This window comes from Euprymna scolopes, chromosome 19, assembly GCF_053919585.1.
Source record: "Euprymna scolopes isolate OS-2025 chromosome 19, ASM5391958v1, whole genome shotgun sequence".
NCBI classification, from domain to species: domain Eukaryota; kingdom Metazoa; phylum Mollusca; class Cephalopoda; order Sepiida; family Sepiolidae; genus Euprymna; species Euprymna scolopes.
In genome coordinates, this window is record NC_136500.1 from 127692451 (window position 1) to 127709779 (window position 17329).

At 40.2% G+C, this 17329-nt stretch overlaps 43 non-coding genes across 43 annotated transcripts; all 43 read left to right on the top strand.

The window, feature by feature from the left end:
• The first annotated feature begins 177 nt into the window (after positions 1–177).
• Trnad-guc (transfer RNA aspartic acid (anticodon GUC)) lies at positions 178–249 on the top strand. The gene has a single exon. It is a non-coding gene; the product is annotated as a tRNA-Asp (tRNA).
• Positions 250–512: 263 nt separating this feature from the next.
• Positions 513–584, top strand: Trnad-guc (transfer RNA aspartic acid (anticodon GUC)). The gene has a single exon. It is a non-coding gene; the product is annotated as a tRNA-Asp (tRNA).
• A 597-nt stretch (positions 585–1181) lies between these two features.
• On the top strand, positions 1182–1253 carry Trnad-guc (transfer RNA aspartic acid (anticodon GUC)). The gene has a single exon. It is a non-coding gene; the product is annotated as a tRNA-Asp (tRNA).
• Positions 1254–1513: 260 nt separating this feature from the next.
• Positions 1514–1585, top strand: Trnad-guc (transfer RNA aspartic acid (anticodon GUC)). The gene has a single exon. It is a non-coding gene; the product is annotated as a tRNA-Asp (tRNA).
• Positions 1586–1848: 263 nt separating this feature from the next.
• Trnad-guc (transfer RNA aspartic acid (anticodon GUC)) lies at positions 1849–1920 on the top strand. Its single transcript has one exon. It is a non-coding gene; the product is annotated as a tRNA-Asp (tRNA).
• A 597-nt stretch (positions 1921–2517) lies between these two features.
• On the top strand, positions 2518–2589 carry Trnad-guc (transfer RNA aspartic acid (anticodon GUC)). Its single transcript has one exon. It is a non-coding gene; the product is annotated as a tRNA-Asp (tRNA).
• A 595-nt stretch (positions 2590–3184) lies between these two features.
• Positions 3185–3256, top strand: Trnad-guc (transfer RNA aspartic acid (anticodon GUC)). The gene has a single exon. It is a non-coding gene; the product is annotated as a tRNA-Asp (tRNA).
• A 263-nt stretch (positions 3257–3519) lies between these two features.
• On the top strand, positions 3520–3591 carry Trnad-guc (transfer RNA aspartic acid (anticodon GUC)). Its single transcript has one exon. It is a non-coding gene; the product is annotated as a tRNA-Asp (tRNA).
• Positions 3592–3854: 263 nt separating this feature from the next.
• Trnad-guc (transfer RNA aspartic acid (anticodon GUC)) lies at positions 3855–3926 on the top strand. The gene has a single exon. It is a non-coding gene; the product is annotated as a tRNA-Asp (tRNA).
• Positions 3927–4524: 598 nt separating this feature from the next.
• Trnad-guc (transfer RNA aspartic acid (anticodon GUC)) lies at positions 4525–4596 on the top strand. Its single transcript has one exon. It is a non-coding gene; the product is annotated as a tRNA-Asp (tRNA).
• A 263-nt stretch (positions 4597–4859) lies between these two features.
• Positions 4860–4931, top strand: Trnad-guc (transfer RNA aspartic acid (anticodon GUC)). Its single transcript has one exon. It is a non-coding gene; the product is annotated as a tRNA-Asp (tRNA).
• A 263-nt stretch (positions 4932–5194) lies between these two features.
• On the top strand, positions 5195–5266 carry Trnad-guc (transfer RNA aspartic acid (anticodon GUC)). Its single transcript has one exon. It is a non-coding gene; the product is annotated as a tRNA-Asp (tRNA).
• Positions 5267–5864: 598 nt separating this feature from the next.
• Trnad-guc (transfer RNA aspartic acid (anticodon GUC)) lies at positions 5865–5936 on the top strand. The gene has a single exon. It is a non-coding gene; the product is annotated as a tRNA-Asp (tRNA).
• Positions 5937–6199: 263 nt separating this feature from the next.
• Trnad-guc (transfer RNA aspartic acid (anticodon GUC)) lies at positions 6200–6271 on the top strand. The gene has a single exon. It is a non-coding gene; the product is annotated as a tRNA-Asp (tRNA).
• A 263-nt stretch (positions 6272–6534) lies between these two features.
• Trnad-guc (transfer RNA aspartic acid (anticodon GUC)) lies at positions 6535–6606 on the top strand. The gene has a single exon. It is a non-coding gene; the product is annotated as a tRNA-Asp (tRNA).
• Positions 6607–7203: 597 nt separating this feature from the next.
• On the top strand, positions 7204–7275 carry Trnad-guc (transfer RNA aspartic acid (anticodon GUC)). The gene has a single exon. It is a non-coding gene; the product is annotated as a tRNA-Asp (tRNA).
• Positions 7276–7871: 596 nt separating this feature from the next.
• On the top strand, positions 7872–7943 carry Trnad-guc (transfer RNA aspartic acid (anticodon GUC)). The gene has a single exon. It is a non-coding gene; the product is annotated as a tRNA-Asp (tRNA).
• Positions 7944–8205: 262 nt separating this feature from the next.
• Trnad-guc (transfer RNA aspartic acid (anticodon GUC)) lies at positions 8206–8277 on the top strand. Its single transcript has one exon. It is a non-coding gene; the product is annotated as a tRNA-Asp (tRNA).
• A 596-nt stretch (positions 8278–8873) lies between these two features.
• On the top strand, positions 8874–8945 carry Trnad-guc (transfer RNA aspartic acid (anticodon GUC)). The gene has a single exon. It is a non-coding gene; the product is annotated as a tRNA-Asp (tRNA).
• A 598-nt stretch (positions 8946–9543) lies between these two features.
• On the top strand, positions 9544–9615 carry Trnad-guc (transfer RNA aspartic acid (anticodon GUC)). The gene has a single exon. It is a non-coding gene; the product is annotated as a tRNA-Asp (tRNA).
• A 257-nt stretch (positions 9616–9872) lies between these two features.
• Positions 9873–9944, top strand: Trnan-guu (transfer RNA asparagine (anticodon GUU)). Its single transcript has one exon. It is a non-coding gene; the product is annotated as a tRNA-Asn (tRNA).
• A 263-nt stretch (positions 9945–10207) lies between these two features.
• Trnad-guc (transfer RNA aspartic acid (anticodon GUC)) lies at positions 10208–10279 on the top strand. The gene has a single exon. It is a non-coding gene; the product is annotated as a tRNA-Asp (tRNA).
• Positions 10280–10542: 263 nt separating this feature from the next.
• On the top strand, positions 10543–10614 carry Trnad-guc (transfer RNA aspartic acid (anticodon GUC)). Its single transcript has one exon. It is a non-coding gene; the product is annotated as a tRNA-Asp (tRNA).
• A 263-nt stretch (positions 10615–10877) lies between these two features.
• Positions 10878–10949, top strand: Trnad-guc (transfer RNA aspartic acid (anticodon GUC)). Its single transcript has one exon. It is a non-coding gene; the product is annotated as a tRNA-Asp (tRNA).
• A 261-nt stretch (positions 10950–11210) lies between these two features.
• Trnad-guc (transfer RNA aspartic acid (anticodon GUC)) lies at positions 11211–11282 on the top strand. Its single transcript has one exon. It is a non-coding gene; the product is annotated as a tRNA-Asp (tRNA).
• A 261-nt stretch (positions 11283–11543) lies between these two features.
• Positions 11544–11615, top strand: Trnad-guc (transfer RNA aspartic acid (anticodon GUC)). The gene has a single exon. It is a non-coding gene; the product is annotated as a tRNA-Asp (tRNA).
• A 263-nt stretch (positions 11616–11878) lies between these two features.
• Positions 11879–11950, top strand: Trnad-guc (transfer RNA aspartic acid (anticodon GUC)). Its single transcript has one exon. It is a non-coding gene; the product is annotated as a tRNA-Asp (tRNA).
• A 261-nt stretch (positions 11951–12211) lies between these two features.
• Trnad-guc (transfer RNA aspartic acid (anticodon GUC)) lies at positions 12212–12283 on the top strand. The gene has a single exon. It is a non-coding gene; the product is annotated as a tRNA-Asp (tRNA).
• A 263-nt stretch (positions 12284–12546) lies between these two features.
• On the top strand, positions 12547–12618 carry Trnad-guc (transfer RNA aspartic acid (anticodon GUC)). The gene has a single exon. It is a non-coding gene; the product is annotated as a tRNA-Asp (tRNA).
• Positions 12619–12878: 260 nt separating this feature from the next.
• On the top strand, positions 12879–12950 carry Trnad-guc (transfer RNA aspartic acid (anticodon GUC)). Its single transcript has one exon. It is a non-coding gene; the product is annotated as a tRNA-Asp (tRNA).
• A 263-nt stretch (positions 12951–13213) lies between these two features.
• Positions 13214–13285, top strand: Trnad-guc (transfer RNA aspartic acid (anticodon GUC)). Its single transcript has one exon. It is a non-coding gene; the product is annotated as a tRNA-Asp (tRNA).
• A 263-nt stretch (positions 13286–13548) lies between these two features.
• Positions 13549–13620, top strand: Trnad-guc (transfer RNA aspartic acid (anticodon GUC)). Its single transcript has one exon. It is a non-coding gene; the product is annotated as a tRNA-Asp (tRNA).
• Positions 13621–13883: 263 nt separating this feature from the next.
• Trnad-guc (transfer RNA aspartic acid (anticodon GUC)) lies at positions 13884–13955 on the top strand. The gene has a single exon. It is a non-coding gene; the product is annotated as a tRNA-Asp (tRNA).
• A 262-nt stretch (positions 13956–14217) lies between these two features.
• On the top strand, positions 14218–14289 carry Trnad-guc (transfer RNA aspartic acid (anticodon GUC)). The gene has a single exon. It is a non-coding gene; the product is annotated as a tRNA-Asp (tRNA).
• Positions 14290–14552: 263 nt separating this feature from the next.
• Trnad-guc (transfer RNA aspartic acid (anticodon GUC)) lies at positions 14553–14624 on the top strand. The gene has a single exon. It is a non-coding gene; the product is annotated as a tRNA-Asp (tRNA).
• A 261-nt stretch (positions 14625–14885) lies between these two features.
• Trnad-guc (transfer RNA aspartic acid (anticodon GUC)) lies at positions 14886–14957 on the top strand. Its single transcript has one exon. It is a non-coding gene; the product is annotated as a tRNA-Asp (tRNA).
• A 263-nt stretch (positions 14958–15220) lies between these two features.
• Positions 15221–15292, top strand: Trnad-guc (transfer RNA aspartic acid (anticodon GUC)). Its single transcript has one exon. It is a non-coding gene; the product is annotated as a tRNA-Asp (tRNA).
• A 262-nt stretch (positions 15293–15554) lies between these two features.
• On the top strand, positions 15555–15626 carry Trnad-guc (transfer RNA aspartic acid (anticodon GUC)). Its single transcript has one exon. It is a non-coding gene; the product is annotated as a tRNA-Asp (tRNA).
• Positions 15627–15889: 263 nt separating this feature from the next.
• On the top strand, positions 15890–15961 carry Trnad-guc (transfer RNA aspartic acid (anticodon GUC)). Its single transcript has one exon. It is a non-coding gene; the product is annotated as a tRNA-Asp (tRNA).
• Positions 15962–16222: 261 nt separating this feature from the next.
• Positions 16223–16294, top strand: Trnad-guc (transfer RNA aspartic acid (anticodon GUC)). The gene has a single exon. It is a non-coding gene; the product is annotated as a tRNA-Asp (tRNA).
• Positions 16295–16557: 263 nt separating this feature from the next.
• Trnad-guc (transfer RNA aspartic acid (anticodon GUC)) lies at positions 16558–16629 on the top strand. The gene has a single exon. It is a non-coding gene; the product is annotated as a tRNA-Asp (tRNA).
• Positions 16630–16892: 263 nt separating this feature from the next.
• On the top strand, positions 16893–16964 carry Trnad-guc (transfer RNA aspartic acid (anticodon GUC)). The gene has a single exon. It is a non-coding gene; the product is annotated as a tRNA-Asp (tRNA).
• Positions 16965–17225: 261 nt separating this feature from the next.
• Positions 17226–17297, top strand: Trnad-guc (transfer RNA aspartic acid (anticodon GUC)). Its single transcript has one exon. It is a non-coding gene; the product is annotated as a tRNA-Asp (tRNA).
• Positions 17298–17329: the final 32 nt, after the last annotated feature.

Below are 17329 nucleotides of genomic sequence, written 5' to 3' on the forward strand. Positions count from 1 at the left end.
TTTCAAATATTCACCTGAATTTTCCTCATACCCATCGTAAACTTCGTGCTTGGATGTTTTTATGCGTCTATGTTTACAAATGTTAAAGAAAACGCCGCCGCCATTTGCTTTTTGTGACAGTTTTTTTTTTAAATCTGTTTAAGTTTAGCGCATTATTAGAGTAGGTAAATATCCGAATCCTCGGTAGTATAGTGGTAAGTATCCCCGCCTGTCACGCGGGAGACCGGGGTTCAATTCCCCGCCGGGGAGGATTTTTTATCTTTCTACTTCTACTAATCTAACTGGACTTTGTAACTGGATGTTGTGGAAAGATGTGTTTCTGCAAAAAACTAGCTTTTCAAATATTCACCTGAATTTTCCTCATACCCATCGTAAACTTCGTGCTTGGATGTTTTTATGCGTCTATGTTTACAAATGTTAAAGAAAACGCCGCCGCCATTTGCTTTTTGTGGCAGCTTATTTTTGAAATCTGTTTAAGTTTAGCGCATTATTAGAGTAGGTAAATATCCGAATCCTCGGTAGTATAGTGGTAAGTATCCCCGCCTGTCACGCGGGAGACCGGGGTTCAATTCCCCGCCGGGGAGGATTTTTTATCTTTCTACTTCTACTAATCTAACTGGACTTTGTAACTGGATGTTGTGGAAAGATGTGTTTCTGCAAAACTAGCTTTTCAACCATTTACTTGAATTTTCCTCATACCCATCGTAAAGTTCGTGCTTGGATGTTTTTATGCGTCTATGTTTACAAATGTTAAAGAAAACGCCGCCGCCATTTGCTTTTTGTGGCAGTTTATTTTTGAAATCTGTTTAAGTTTAGCGCATTATTAGAGTAGGCAAATATCCGAATCCTCGGTAGTATAGTGGTAAAGTATCCCCGCCTGTCACGCGGGAGACCGGGGTTCAATTAACCGCCGGGGACGATTTTTTATCTTTCTACTTCTACTAATCTAACTGGACGTTGAAACTGGATGTTGTGGAAAGATGTGTTTCTGCAAAAAACTAGCTTTTAAAACATTAACTTGAATTTTCCTCATACCCATCGTAAACTTCGTGCTTGGATGTTTTTATGCGTCTATGTTCACAAATGTTACAGAAAACGCCGCCGCCATTTGCTTTTTGTGGCAGCTTATTTTTGAAATCTGTTTAAGTTTAGCGCATTATTAGAGTAGGTAAATAACCGAATCCTCGGTAGTATAGTGGTAAGTATCCCCGCCTGTCACGCGGGAGACCGGGGTTCAATTCCCCGCCGGGGAGGATTTTTTATCTTTCTACTTCTACTAATCTAACTGAACTTTGTAACTGGATGTTGTGGAAAGATGTGTTTCTGCAAAACTAGCTTTTCAAACATTTACTTGAATTTTCCTCATACCCATCGTAAAGTTCGTGCTTGGATGTTTTTATGCGTCTATGTTTACAAATGTTAAAGAAAACGCCGCCGCCATTTGCTTTTTTGGCAGCTAATTTTGGAAATCTGTTTAAGTTTAGCGCATTATTAGAGTAGGTAAATGGCCGAATCCTCGGTAGTATAGTGGTAAGTATCCCCGCCTGTCACGCGGGAGACCGGGGTTCAATTCCCCGCCGGGGAGGATTTTTTATCTTTCTACTTCTACTAATCTAACTGGACTTTGTAACTGGATGTTGTGGAAAGATGTGTTTCTGCAAAAAACTAGCTTTTCAAATATTCACCTGACTTTTCCTCATACCCATCGTAAACTGCGTGCTTGGATGTTTTTATGCGTCTATGTTTACAAATGTTAAAGAAAACGCCGCCGCCATTTGCTTTTTGTGGCAGCTTATTTTTGAAATCTGTTTAAATTTAGCGCATTATTAGAGTAGGTAAATATCCGAATCCTCGGTAGTATAGTGGTAAGTATCCCCGCCTGTCACGCGGGAGACCGGGGTTCAATTCCCCGCCGGGGAGGATTTTTTATCTTTCTACTTCTACTAATCTAACTGGACTTTGTAACTGGATGTTGTGGAAAGATGTGTTTCTGCAAAACTAGCTTTTCAACCATTTACTTGAATTTTCCTCATACCCATCGTAAAGTTCGTGCTTGGATGTTTTTATGCGTCTATGTTTACAAATGTTAAAGAAAACGCCGCCGCCATTTGCTTTTTGTGGCAGTTTATTTTTGAAATCTGTTTAAGTTTAGCGCATTATTAGAGTAGGCAAATATCCGAATCCTCGGTAGTATAGTGGTAAAGTATCCCCGCCTGTCACGCGGGAGACCGGGGTTCAATTAACCGCCGGGGACGATTTTTTATCTTTCTACTTCTACTAATCTAACTGGACTTTGTAACTGGATGTTGTGGAAAGATGTGTTTCTGCAAAAAACTAGCTTTTCAAACATTAACTTGAATTTTCCTCATACCCATCGTAAACTTCGTGCTTGGATGTTTTTATGCGTCTATGTTCACAAATGTTAAAGAAAACGCCGCCGCCATTTGCTTTTTGTGGCAGCTTATTTTTGAAATCTGTTTAAGTTTAGCGCATTATTAGAGTAGGTAAATATCCGAATCCTCGGTAGTATAGTGGTAAGTATCCCCGCCTGTCACGCGGGAGACCGGGGTTCAATTCCCCGCCGGGGAGGATTTTTTATCTTTCTACTTCTACTAATCTAACTGGACTTTGTAACTGGATGTTGTGGAAAGATGTGTTTCTGCAAAACTAGCTTTTCAAACATTTACTTGAATTTTCCTCAGACCCATCGTAAACTTCGTGCTTGGATGTTTTTATGCGTCTATGTTTACAAATGTTAAAGAAAACGCCGCCGCCATTTGCTTTTTGTGGCAGTTTATTTTTGAAATCTGTTTAAGTTTAGCGCATTATTAGAGTAGGTAAATATCCGAATCCTCGGTAGTATAGTAGTAAGTATCCCCGCCTGTCACGCGGGAGACCGGGGTTCAATTCACCGCCGGGGACGATTTTTTATCTTTCTACTTCTACTAATCTAACTGGACGTTGTAACTGGATGTTGTGGAAACATGTGTTTCTGCAAAAAACTAGCTTTTCAAACATTAACTTGAATTTTCCTCATACCCATCGTAAACTTCGTGCTTGGATGTTTTTATGCGTCTATGTTCACAAATGTTAAAGAAAACGCCGCCGCCATTTGCTTTTTGGGCAGCTTATTTTTGAAATCTGTTAAAGTTTAGCGCATTATTAGAGTAGGTAAATATCCGAATCCTCGGTAGTATAGTGGTAAGTATCCCCGCCTGTCACGCGGGAGACCGGGGTTCAATTCCCCGCCGGGGAGGATTTTTTATCTTTCTACTTCTACTAATCTAACTGGACTTTGTAACTGGATGTTGTGGAAAGATGTGTTTCTGCAAAAAACTAGCTTTTCAAATATTCACCTGAATTTTCCTCAGACCCATCGTAAACTTCGTGCTTGGATGTTTTTATGCGTCTATGTTTACAAATGTTAAAGAAAACGCCGCCGCCATTTGCTTTTTGTGGCAGCTTATTTTTGAAATCTGTTTAAGTTTAGCGCATTATTAGAGTAGGTAAATATCCGAATCCTCGGTAGTATAGTGGTAAGTATCCCCGCCTGTCACGCGGGAGACCGGGGTTCAATTCCCCGCCGGGGAGGATTTTTTATCTTTCTACTTCTACTAATCTAACTGGACTTTGTAACTGGATGTTGTGGAAAGATGTGTTTCTGCAAAAAACTAGCTTTTCAAATATTCACCTGAATTTTCCTCATACCCATCGTAAACTTCGTGCTTGGATGTTTTTATGCGTCTATGTTTACAAATGTTAAAGAAAACGACGCCGCCATTTGCTTTTTGTGGCAGCTTATTTTTGAAATCTGTTTAGGTTTAGCGCATTATTAGAGTAGGTAACTATCCGAATCCTCGGTAGTATAGTGGTAAGTATCCCCGCCTGTCACGCGGGAGACCGGGGTTCAATTCCCCGCCGGGGAGGATTTTTTATCTTTCTACTTCTACTAATCTAACTGGACTTTGTAACTGGATGTTGTGGAAAGATGTGTTTCTGCAAAAAACTAGCTTTTCAAATATTCACCTGAATTTTCCTCAGACCCATCGTAAACTTCGTGCTTGGATGTTTTTATGCGTCTATGTTTACAAATGTTAAAGAAAACGCCGCCGCCATTTGCTTTTTGTGGCAGTTTATTTTTGAAATCTGTTTAAGTTTAGCGCATTATTAGAGTAGGTAAATATCCGAATCCTCGGTAGTATATTGGTAAGTATCCCCGCCTGTCACGCGGGAGACCGGGGTTCAATTCACCGCCGGGGACGATTTTTTATCTTTCTACTTCTACTAATCTAACTGGACGTTGTAACTGGATGTTGTGGAAAGATTTGTTTCTGCAAAAAACTAGCTTTTCAAACATTAACTTGAATTTTCCTCATACCCATCGTAAACTTCGTGCTTGGATGTTTTTATGCGTCTATGTTTACAAATGTTAAAGAAAACGCCGCCGCCATTTGCTTTTTGTGGCAGCTTATTTTTGAAATCTGTTTAAGTTTAGCGCATTATTAGAGTAGGTAAATATCCGAATCCTCGGTAGTATAGTGGTAAGTATCCCCGCCTGTCACGCGGGAGACCGGGGTTCAATTCTCCGCCGGGGAGGATTTTTTATCTTTCTACTTCTACTAATCTAACTGGACTTTGTAACTGGATGTTGTGGAAAGATGTGTTTCTGCAAAAAACTAGCTTTTCAAATATTCACCTGAATTTTCCTCATACCCATCGTAAACTTCGTGCTTGGATGTTTTTATGCGTCTATGTTTACAAATGTTAAAGAAAACGCCGCCGCCATTTGCTTTTTGTGACAGTTTTTTTTTTAAATCTGTTTAAGTTTAGCGCATTATTAGAGTAGGTAAATATCCGAATCCTCGGTAGTATAGTGGTAAGTATCCCCGCCTGTCACGCGGGAGACCGGGGTTCAATTCCCCGCCGGGGAGGATTTTTTATCTTTCTACTTCTACTAATCTAACTGGACTTTGTAACTGGATGTTGTGGAAAGATGTGTTTCTGCAAAAAACTAGCTTTTCAAATATTCACCTGAATTTTCCTCATACCCATCGTAAACTTCGTGCTTGGATGTTTTTATGCGTCTATGTTTACAAATGTTAAAGAAAACGCCGCCGCCATTTGCTTTTTGTGGCAGCTTATTTTTGAAATCTGTTTAAGTTTAGCGCATTATTAGAGTAGGTAAATATCCGAATCCTCGGTAGTATAGTGGTAAGTATCCCCGCCTGTCACGCGGGAGACCGGGGTTCAATTCCCCGCCGGGGAGGATTTTTTATCTTTCTACTTCTACTAATCTAACTGGACTTTGTAACTGGATGTTGTGGAAAGATGTGTTTCGGCAAAAAACTAGCTTTTCAAATATTCACCTGAATTTTCCTCATACCCATCGTAAAGTTCGTGCTTGGATGTTTTTATGCGTCTATGTTTACAAATGTTAAAGAAAACGCCGCCGCCATTTGCTTTTTGTGGCAGTTTATTTTTGAAATCTGTTTAAGTTTAGCGCATTATTAGAGTAGGTAAATATCCGAATCCTCGGTAGTATATTGGTAAGTATCCCCGCCTGTCACGCGGGAGACCGGGGTTCAATTCACCGCCGGGGACGATTTTTTATCTTTCTACTTCTACTAATCTAACTGGACGTTGTAACTGGATGTTGTGGAAAGATGTGTTTCTGCAAAAAACTAGCTTTTCAAACATTAACTTGAATTTTCCTCATACCCATCGTAAACTTCGTGCTTGGATGTTTTTATGCGTCTATGTTTACAAATGTTAAAGAAAACGACGCCGCCATTTGCTTTTTGTGGCAGCTTATTTTTGAAATCTGTTTAAGTTTAGCGCATTATTAGAGTAGGTAAATATCCGAATCCTCGGTAGTATAGTTGTAAGTATCCCCGCCTGTCACGCGGGAGACCGGGGTTCAATTCCCCGCCGGGGAGGATTTTTTATCTTTCTACTTCTTCTAATCCAACTGGACTTTGTAACTGGATGTTGTGGAAAGATGTGTTTCTGCAAAAAACTAGCTTTTCAAATATTCACCTGAATTTTCCTCATACCCATCGTAAACTTCGTGCTTGGATGTTTTTATGCGTCTATGTTTACAAATGTTAAAGAAAACGCCGCCGCCATTTGCTTTTTGTGACAGTTTTTTTTTTAAATCTGTTTAAGTTTAGCGCATTATTAGAGTAGGTAAATATCCGAATCCTCGGTAGTATAGTGGTAAGTATCCCCGCCTGTCACGCGGGAGACCGGGGTTCAATTCCCCGCCGGGGAGGATTTTTTATCTTTCTACTTCTACTAATCTAACTGGACTTTGTAACTGGATGTTGTGGAAAGATGTGTTTCTGCAAAAAACTAGCTTTTCAAATATTCACCTGAATTTTCCTCATACCCATCGTAAACTTCGTGCTTGGATGTTTTTATGCGTCTATGTTTACAAATGTTAAAGAAAACGCCGCCGCCATTTGCTTTTTGTGGCAGCTTATTTTTGAAATCTGTTTAAGTTTAGCGCATTATTAGAGTAGGTAAATATCCGAATCCTCGGTAGTATAGTGGTAAGTATCCCCGCCTGTCACGCGGGAGACCGGGGTTCAATTCCCCGCCGGGGAGGATTTTTTATCTTTCTACTTCTACTAATCTAACTGGACTTTGTAACTGGATGTTGTGGAAAGATGTGTTTCTGCAAAACTAGCTTTTCAACCATTTACTTGAATTTTCCTCATACCCATCGTAAACTTCGTGCTTGGATGTTTTTATGCGTCTATGTTTACAAATGTTAAAGAAAACGCCGCCGCCATTTGCTTTTTGTGGCAGTTTATTTTTGAAATCTGTTTAAGTTTAGCGCATTATTAGAGTAGGCAAATATCCGAATCCTCGGTAGTATAGTGGTAAAGTATCCCCGCCTGTCACGCGGGAGACCGGGGTTCAATTAACCGCCGGGGACGATTTTTTATCTTTCTACTTCTACTAATCTAACTGGACGTTGAAACTGGATGTTGTGGAAAGATGTGTTTCTGCAAAAAACTAGCTTTTAAAACATTAACTTGAATTTTCCTCATACCCATCGTAAACTTCGTGCTTGGATGTTTTTATGCGTCTATGTTCACAAATGTTACAGAAAACGCCGCCGCCATTTGCTTTTTGTGGCAGCTTATTTTTGAAATCTGTTTAAGTTTAGCGCATTATTAGAGTAGGTAAATAACCGAATCCTCGGTAGTATAGTGGTAAGTATCCCCGCCTGTCACGCGGGAGACCGGGGTTCAATTCCCCGCCGGGGAGGATTTTTTATCTTTCTACTTCTACTAATCTAACTGGACTTTGTAACTGGATGTTGTGGAAAGATGTGTTTCTGCAAAACTAGCTTTTCAAACATTTACTTGAATTTTCCTCAGACCCATCGTAAACTTCGTGCTTGGATGTTTTTATGCGTCTATGTTTACAAATGTTAAAGAAAACGCCGCCGCCATTTGCTTTTTGTGGCAGTTTATTTTTGAAATCTGTTTAAGTTTAGCGCATTATTAGAGTAGGTAAATATCCGAATCCTCGGTAGTATAGTAGTAAGTATCCCCGCCTGTCACGCGGGAGACCGGGGTTCAATTCACCGCCGGGGACGATTTTTTATCTTTCTACTTCTACTAATCTAACTGGACGTTGTAACTGGATGTTGTGGAAACATGTGTTTCTGCAAAAAACTAGCTTTTCAAACATTAACTTGAATTTTCCTCATACCCATCGTAAACTTCGTGCTTGGATGTTTTTATGCGTCTATGTTCACAAATGTTAAAGAAAACGCCGCCGCCATTTGCTTTTTGTGGCAGCTTATTTTTGAAATCTGTTAAAGTTTAGCGCATTATTAGAGTAGGTAAATATCCGAATCCTCGGTAGTATAGTGGTAAGTATCCCCGCCTGTCACGCGGGAGACCGGGGTTCAATTCCCCGCCGGGGAGGATTCTTTATCTTTCTACTTCTACTAATCTAACTGGACTTTGTAACTGGATGTTGTGGAAAGATGTGTTTCTGCAAAAAACTAGCTTTTCAAATATTCACCTGAATTTTCCTCAGACCCATCGTAAACTTCGTGCTTGGATGTTTTTATGCGTCTATGTTTACAAATGTTAAAGAAAACGCCGCCGCCATTTGCTTTTTGTGGCAGTTTTTTTTGAAATCTGTTTAAGTTTAGCGCATTATAAGAGTAGGTAAATATCCGAATCCTCGTTAGTATAGTGGTAAGTATCCCCGCCTGTCACGCGGGAGACCGGGGTTCAATTCCCCGCCGGGGAGGATTTTTTATCTTTCTACTTCTACTAATCTAACTGGACTTTGTAACTGGATGTTGTGGAAAGATGTGTTTCTGCAAAACTAGCTTTTCAAACATTTACTTGAATTTTCCTCATACCCATCGTAAAGTTCGTGCTTGGATGTTTTTATGCGTCTATGTTTACAAATGTTAAAGAAAACGCCGCCGCCATTTGCTTTTTGTGGCAGTTTATTTTTGAAATCTGTTTAAGTTTAGCGCATTATTAGAGTAGGTAAATATCCGAATCCTCGGTAGTATAGTAGTAAGTATCCCCGCCTGTCACGCGGGAGACCGGGGTTCAATTCACCGCCGGGGACGATTTTTTATCTTTCTACTTCTACTAATCTAACTGGACGTTGAAACTGGATGTTGTGGAAAGATGTGTTTCTGCAAAAAACTAGCTTTTCAAACATTAACTTGAATTTTCCTCATACCCATCGTAAACTTCGTGCTTGGATGTTTTTATGCGTCTATGTTCACAAATGTTAAAGAAAACGCCGCCGCCATTTGCTTTTTGTGGCAGTTTATTTTTGAAATCTGTTTAAGTGTAGCGCATTATTAGAGTAGGTAAATATCCGAATCCTCGGTAGTATAGTGGTAAGTATCCCCGCCTGTCACGCGGGAGACCGGGGTTCAATTCCCCGCCGGGGAGGATTTTTTATCTTTCTACTTCTACTAATCTAACTGGACTTTGTAACTGGATGTTGTGGAAAGATGTGTTTCTGCAAAAAACTAGCTTTTCAAATATTCACCTGAATTTTCCTCAGACCCATCGTAAACTTCGTGCTTGGATGTTTTTATGCGTCTATGTTTACAAATGTTAAAGAAAACGCCGCCGCCATTTGCTTTTTGTGGCAGTTTATTTTTGAAATCTGTTTAGGTGTAGCGCATTATTAGAGTAGGTAAATATCCGAATCCTCGTTAGTATAGTGGTAAGTATCCCCGCCTGTCACGCGGGAGACCGGGGTTCAATTCACCGCCGGGGACGATTTTTTATCTTTCTACTTCTACTAATCTAACTGGACGTTGTAACTGGATGTTGTGGAAAGATGTGTTTCTGCAAAAAACTAGCTTTTCAAACATTAACTTGAATTTTCCTCATACCCATCGTAAACTTCGTGCTTGGATGTTTTTATGCGTCTATGTTTACAAATGTTAAAGAAAACGCCACCGCCATTTGCTTTTTGTGGCAGCTTATTTTTGAAATCTGTTTAAGTTTAGCGCATTATTAGAGTAGGTAAATATCCGAATCCTCGGTAGTATAGTGGTAAGTATCCCCGCCTGTCACGCGGGAGACCGGGGTTCAATTCCCCGCCGGGGAGGATTTTTTATCTTTCTACTTCTACTAATCTAACTGGACTTTGTAACTGGATGTTGTGGAAAGATGTGTTTCTGCAAACAACTAGCTTTTCAAATATTCACCTGAATTTTGCTCATACCCATCGTAAACTTCGGATGTTTTTATGCGTCTATGTTTACATATGTTAAAGAAAACGCCGCCGCCATTTGCTTTTTGTGGCAGCTTATTTTTGAAATCTGTTTAAGTTTAGCGCATTATTAGAGTAGGTAAATATCCGAATCCTCGGTAGTATAGTGGTAAGTATCCCCGCCTGTTACGCGGGAGACCGGGGTTCAATTCCCCGCCGGGGAGGATTTTTTATCTTTCTACTTCTTCTAATCCAACTGGACTTTGTAACTGGATGTTGTGGAAAGATGTGTTTCTGCAAACAACTAGCTTTTCAAATATTCACCTGAATTTTCCTCATACCCATCGTAAACTTCGTGCTTGGATGTTTTTATGCGTCTATGTTTACAAATGTTAAAGAAAACGCCGCCGCCATTTGCTTTTTGTGGCAGCTTATTTTTGAAATCTGTTTAAGTTTAGCGCATTATTAGAGTAGGTAATAATCCGAATCCTCGGTAGTATAGTGGTAAGTATCCCCGCCTGTCACGCGGGAGACCGGGGTTCAATTCCCCGCCGGGGAGGATTTTTTATCTTTCTACTTCTACTAATCTAACTGGACTTTGTAACTGGATGTTGTGGAAAGATGTGTTTCTGCAAAAAACTAGCTTTTCAAATATTAACTTGAATTTTCCTCAAACCCATCGTAAACTTCGTGCTTGGATGTTTTTATGCGTCTATGTTTACATATGTTAAAGAAAACGCCGCCGCCATTTGCTTTTTGTGGCAGCTTATTTTTGAAATCTGTTTAAGTTTAGCGCATTATTAGAGTAGGTAAATATCCGAATCCTCGGTAGTATAGTGGTAAGTATCCCCGCCTGTCACGCGGGAGACCGGGGTTCAATTCCCCGCCGGGGAGGATTTTTTATCTTTCTACTTCTACTAATCTAACTGGACTTTGTAACTGGATGTTGTGGAAAGATGTGTTTCTGCAAAAAACTAGCTTTTCAAATATTCACCTGAATTTTCCTCATACCCATCGTAAACTTCGTGCTTGGATGTTTTTATGCGTCTATGTTTACAAATGTTAAAGAAAACGCCGCCGCCATTTGCTTTTTGTGGCAGCTTATTTTTGAAATCTGTTTAAGTTTAGCGCATTATTAGAGTAGGTAAATATCCGAATCCTCGGTAGTATAGTGGTAAGTATCTCCGCCTGTCACGCGGGAGACCGGGGTTCAATTCCCCGCCGGGGAGGATTTTTTATCTTTCTACTTCTACTAATCTAACTGGACTTTGTAACTGGATGTTGTGGAAAGATGTGTTTCTGCAAAACTAGCTTTTCAAACATTTACTTGAATTTTCCTCATACCCATCGTAAAGTTCGTGCTTGGATGTTTTTATGCGTCTATGTTCACAAATGTTAAAGAAAACGCCGCCGCCATTTGCTTTTTGTGGCAGCTTATTTTTGAAATCTGTTTAAGTGTAGCGCATTATTAGAGTAGGTAAATAACCGAATCCTCGGTAGTATAGTGGTAAGTATCCCCGCCTGTCACGCGGGAGACCGGGGTTCAATTCCCCGCCGGGGAGGATTTTTTATCTTTCTACTTCTACTAATCTAACTGGACTTTGTAACTGGATGTTGTGGAAAGATGTGTTTCTGCAAAACTAGCTTTTCAAACATTTACTTGAATTTTCCTCATACCCATCGTAAAGTTCGTGCTTGGATGTTTTTATGCGTCTATGTTTACAAATGTTAAAGAAAACGCCGCCGCCATTTGCTTTTTGTGGCAGTTTATTTTTGAAATCTGTTTAAGTTTAGAGCATTATTAGAGTAGGTAAATATCCGAATCCTCGGTAGTATAGTGGTAAGTATCCCCGCCTGTCACGCGGGAGACCGGGGTTCAATTCCCCGCCGGGGAGGATTTTTTATCTTTCTACTTCTACTAATCTAACTGGACTTTGTAACTGGATGTTGTGGAAAGATGTGTTTCTGCAAAAAACTAGCTTTTCAAATATTCATCTGAATTTTCCTCATACCCATCGTAAACTTCGTGCTTGGATGTTTTTATGCGTCTATGTTTACAAATGTTAAAGAAAACGCCGCCGCCATTTGCTTTTTGTGGCAGCTTATTTTTGAAATCTGTTTAAGTTTAGCGCATTATTAGAGTAGGTAAATATCCGAATCCTCGGTAGTATAGTGGTAAGTATCCCCGCCTGTCACGCGGGAGACCGGGGTTCAATTCCCCGCCGGGGAGGATTTTTTATCTTTCTACTTCTACTAATCTAACTGGACTTTGTAACTGGATGTTGTGGAAAGATGTGTTTCTGCAAAACTAGCTTTTCAAACATTTACTTGAATTTTCCTCATACCCATCGTAAAGTTCGTGCTTGGATGTTTTTATGCGTCTATGTTTACAAATGTTACAGAAAACGCCGCCGCCATTTGCTTTTTGTGGCAGTTTATTTTTGAAATCTGTTTAAGTTTAGCGCATTATTAGAGTAGGTAAATATCCGAATCCTCGGTAGTATAGTGGTAAGTATCCCCGCCTGTCACGCGGGAGACCGGGGTTCAATTCCCCGCCGGGGAGGATTTTTTATCTTTCTACTTCTACTAATCTAACTGGACTTTGTAACTGGATGTTGTGGAAAGAGGTGTTTCTGCAAAAAACTAGCTGTTCAAACATTAACTTGAATTTTCCTCATACCCATCGTAAACTTCGTGCTTGGATGTTTTTATGCGTCTATGTTCACAAATGTTACAGAAAACGCCGCCGCCATTTGCTTTTTGTGGCAGCTTATTTTTGACATCTGTTTAAGTTTAGCGCATTATTAGAGTAGGTAAATGTCCGAATCCTTGGTAGTATAGTGGTAAGTATCCCCGCCTGTCACGCGGGAGACCGGGGTTCAATTCCCCGCCGGGGAGGATTTTTTATCTTTCTACTGCTACTAATCTAACTGGACTTTGTAACTGGATGTTGTGGAAAGATGTGTTTCTGCAAAACTAGCTTTTCAAACATTTACTTGAATTTTCCTCATACCCATCGTAAACTTCGTGCTTGGATGTTTTTATGCGTCTATGTTTACAAATGTTACAGAAAACGCCGCCGCCATTTGCTTTTTTGGCAGTTTATTTTTGAAATCTGTTTAAGTTTAGCGCATTATTAGAGTAGGTAAATATCCAAATCCTCGGTAGTATAGTGGTAAGTATCCCCGCCTGTCATGCGGGAGACCGGGGTTTAATTCCCCGCCGGGGAGGATTTTTTATCTTTCTACTTCTACTAATCTTACTGGACTTTGTAACTGGATGTTGTGGAAAGAGGTGTTTCTGCAAAAAACTAGCTTTTCAAACATTAACTTGAATTTTCCTCATACCCATCGTAAACTTCGTGCTTGGATGTTTTTATGCGTCTATGTTCACAAATGTTACAGAAAACGCCGCCGCCATTTGCTTTTTGTGGCAGCTTATTTTTGAAATCTGTTTAAGTTTAGCGCATTATTAGAGTAGGTAAATGTCCGAATCCTCGGTAGTATAGTGGTAAGTATCCCCGCCTGTCATGCGGGAGACCGGGGTTCAATTCCCCGCCGGGGAGGATTTTTTATCTTTCTACTTCTACTAATCTAACTGGACTTTGTAACTGGATGTTGTGGAAAGATGTGTTCCTGCAAAAAACTAGCTTTTCAAATATTCACCTGAATTTTCCTCATACCCATCGTAAACTTCGTGCTTGGATGTTTTTATGCGTCTATGTTTACAAATGTTAAAAAAAACGCCGCCGCCATTTGCTTTTTGTAGCAGCTTATTTTTGAAATCTGTTTAAGGTTAGCGCATTATTAGAGTAGGTAAATATCCGAATCCTCGGTAGTATAGTGGTAAGTATCCCCGCCTGTCACGCGGGAGACCGGGGTTCAATTCCCCGCCGGGGAGGATTTTTTATCTTTCTACTTCTACTAATCTAACTGGACTTTGTAACTGGATGTTGTGGAAAGAGGTGTTTCTGCAAAAAACTAGCTTTTCAAACTTTCACTTGAATTTTCCTCATACCCATCGTAAACTTCGTGCTTGGATGTTTTTATGCGTCTATGTTCACAAATGTTACAGAAAACGCCGCCGCCATTTGCTTTTTGTGGCAGCTTATTTTTGAAATCTGTTTAAGTTTAGCGCATTATTAGAGTAGGCAAATGTCCGAATCCTCGGTAGTATAGTGGTAAGTATCCCCGCCTGTCATGCGGGAGACCGGGGTTCAATTCCCCGCCGGGGAGGATTTTTTATCTTTCTACTTCTACTAATCTAACTGGACTTTGTAACTGGGTGTTGTGGAAAGATGTGTTCCTGCAAAAAACTAGCTTTTCAAATATTCACCTGACTTTTCCTCGTACCCATCGTAAACTTCGTACTTGGATGTTTTTATGCGTCTATGTTTACAAATGTTAAAGAAAAGCCGCCGCCATTTGCTTTTTGTGGCAGCTTATTTTTGAAATCTGTTTAAGTTTAGCGCATTATTAGAGTAGGTAAATATCCGAATCCTCGGTAGTATAGTGGTAAGTATCCCCGCCTGTCACGCGGGAGACCGGGGTTCAATTCCCCGCCGGGGAGGATTTTTTATCTTTCTACTTCTACTAATCTAACTGGACTTTGTAACTGGATGTTGTGGAAAGATGTATTTCTGCAAAAAACTAGCTTTTCAAACATTAACTTGAATTTTCCTCATACCCATCGTAAACTTCGTGCTTGGATGTTTTTATGCGTCTATGTTCACAAATGTTAAAGAAAACGCCGCCGCCATTTGCTTTTTGTGGCAGCTTATTTTTGAAATCTGTTTAAGTGTAGCGCATTATTAGAGTAGGTAAATAACCGAATCCTCGGTAGTATAGTGGTAAGTATCCCCGCCTGTCACGCGGGAGACCGGGGTTCAATTCCCCGCCGGGGAGGATTTTTTATCTTTCTACTTCTACTAATCTAACTGGACTTTGTAACTGGATGTTGTGGAAAGATGTGTTTCTGCAAAACTAGCTTTTCAAACATTTACTTGAATTTTCCTCATACCCATCGTAAAGTTCGTGCTTGGATGTTTTTATGCGTCTATGTTTACAAATGTTAAAAAAAACGCCGCCGCCATTTGCTTTTTGTAGCAGCTTATTTTTGAAATCTGTTTAAGGTTAGCGCATTATTAGAGTAGGTAAATATCCGAATCCTCGGTAGTATAGTGGTAAGTATCCCCGCCTGTCACGCGGGAGACCGGGGTTCAATTCCCCGCCGGGGAGGATTTTTTATCTTTCTACTTCTACTAATCTAACTGGACTTTGTAACTGGATGTTGTGGAAAGAGGTGTTTCTGCAAAAAACTAGCTTTTCAAACTTTCACTTGAATTTTCCTCATACCCATCGTAAACTTCGTGCTTGGATGTTTTTATGCGTCTATGTTCACAAATGTTACAGAAAACGCCGCCGCCATTTGCTTTTTGTGGCAGCTTATTTTTGAAATCTGTTTAAGTTTAGCGCATTATTAGAGTAGGCAAATGTCCGAATCCTCGGTAGTATAGTGGTAAGTATCCCCGCCTGTCATGCGGGAGACCGGGGTTCAATTCCCCGCCGGGGAGGATTTTTTATCTTTCTACTTCTACTAATCTAACTGGACTTTGTAACTGGGTGTTGTGGAAAGATGTGTTCCTGCAAAAAACTAGCTTTTCAAATATTCACCTGACTTTTCCTCGTACCCATCGTAAACTTCGTACTTGGATGTTTTTATGCGTCTATGTTTACAAATGTTAAAGAAAAGCCGCCGCCATTTGCTTTTTGTGGCAGCTTATTTTTTAAATCTGTTTAAGTTTAGCGCATTATTAGAGTAGGTAAATATCCGAATCCTCGGTAGTATAGTGGTAAGTATCCCCGCCTGTCACGCGGGAGACCGGGGTTCAATTCCCCGCCGGGGAGGATTTTTTATCTTTCTACTTCTACTAATCTAACTGGACTTTGTAACTGGATGTTGTGGAAAGATGTATTTCTGCAAAAAACTAGCTTTTCAAACATTAACTTGAATTTTCCTCATACCCATCGTAAACTTCGTGCTTGGATGTTTTTATGCGTCTATGTTCACAAATGTTAAAGAAAACGCCGCCGCCATTTGCTTTTTGTGGCAGCTTATTTTTGAAATCTGTTTAAGTGTAGCGCATTATTAGAGTAGGTAAATAACCGAATCCTCGGTAGTATAGTGGTAAGTATCCCCGCCTGTCACGCGGGAGACCGGGGTTCAATTCCCCGCCGGGGAGGATTTTTTATCTTTCTACTTCTACTAATCTAACTGGACTTTGTAACTGGATGTTGTGGAAAGATGTGTTTCTGCAAAACTAGCTTTTCAAACATTTACTTGAATTTTCCTCATACCCATCGTAAAGTTCGTGCTTGGATGTTTTTATGCGTCTATGTTTACAAATGTTAAAGAAAACGCCGCCGCCATTTGCTTTTTGTGGCAGTTTATTTTTGAAATCTGTTTAAGTGTAGCGCATCATTAGAGTAGGTAAATATCCGAATCCTCGGTAGTATAGTGGTAAGTATCCCCGCCTGTCACGCGGGAGACCGGGGTTCAATTCCCCGCCGGGGAGGATTTTTTATCTTTCTACTTCTACTAATCTAACTGGACTTTGTAACTGGATGTTGTGGAAAGATGTGTTTCTGCAAAAAACTAGCTTTTCAAACATTAACTTGAATTTTCCTCATACCCATCGTAAACTTCGTGCTTGGATGTTTTTATGCGTCTATGTTTACAAATGTTAAAGAAAACGCCGCCGCCATTTGCTTTTTGTGGCAGCTTATTTTTGAAATCTGTTTAAGTTTAGAGCATTATTAGAGTAGGTAAATATCCGAATCCTCGGTAGTATAGTGGTAAGTATCCCCGCCTGTCACGCGGGAGACCGGGGTTCAATTCCCCGCCGGGGAGGATTTTTTATCTTTCTACTTCTACTAATCTAACTGGACTTTGTAACTGGATGTTGTGGAAAGATGTGTTTCTGCAAAAAACTAGCTTTTCAAATATTCATCTGAATTTTCCTCATACCCATCGTAAACTTCGTGCTTGGATGTTTTTATGCGTCTATGTTTACAAATGTTAAAGAAAACGCCGCCGCCATTTGCTTTTTGTGGCAGCTTATTTTTGAAATCTGTTTAAGTTTAGCGCATTATTAGAGTAGGTAAATATCCGCATCCTCGGTAGTATAGTGGTAAGTATCCCCGCCTGTCACGCGGGAGACCGGGGTTCAATTCCCCGCCGGGGAGGATTTTTTATCTTTCTACTTCTACTAATCTAACTGGACTTTGTAACTGGATGTTGTGGAAAGATGTGTTTCTGCAAAACTAGCTTTTCAAACATTTACTTGAATTTTCCTCATACCCATCGTAAAGTTCGTGCTTGGATGTTTTTATGCGTCTATGTTTACAAATGTTACAGAAAACGCCGCCGCCATTTGCTTTTTGTGGCAGTTTATTTTTGAAATCTGTTTAAGTTTAGCGCATTATTAGAGTAGGTAAATATCCGAATCCTCGGTAGTATAGTGGTAAGTATCCCCGCCTGTCACGCGGGAGACCGGGGTTCAATTCCCCGCCGGGGAGGATTTTTTATCTTTCTACTTCTACTAATCTAA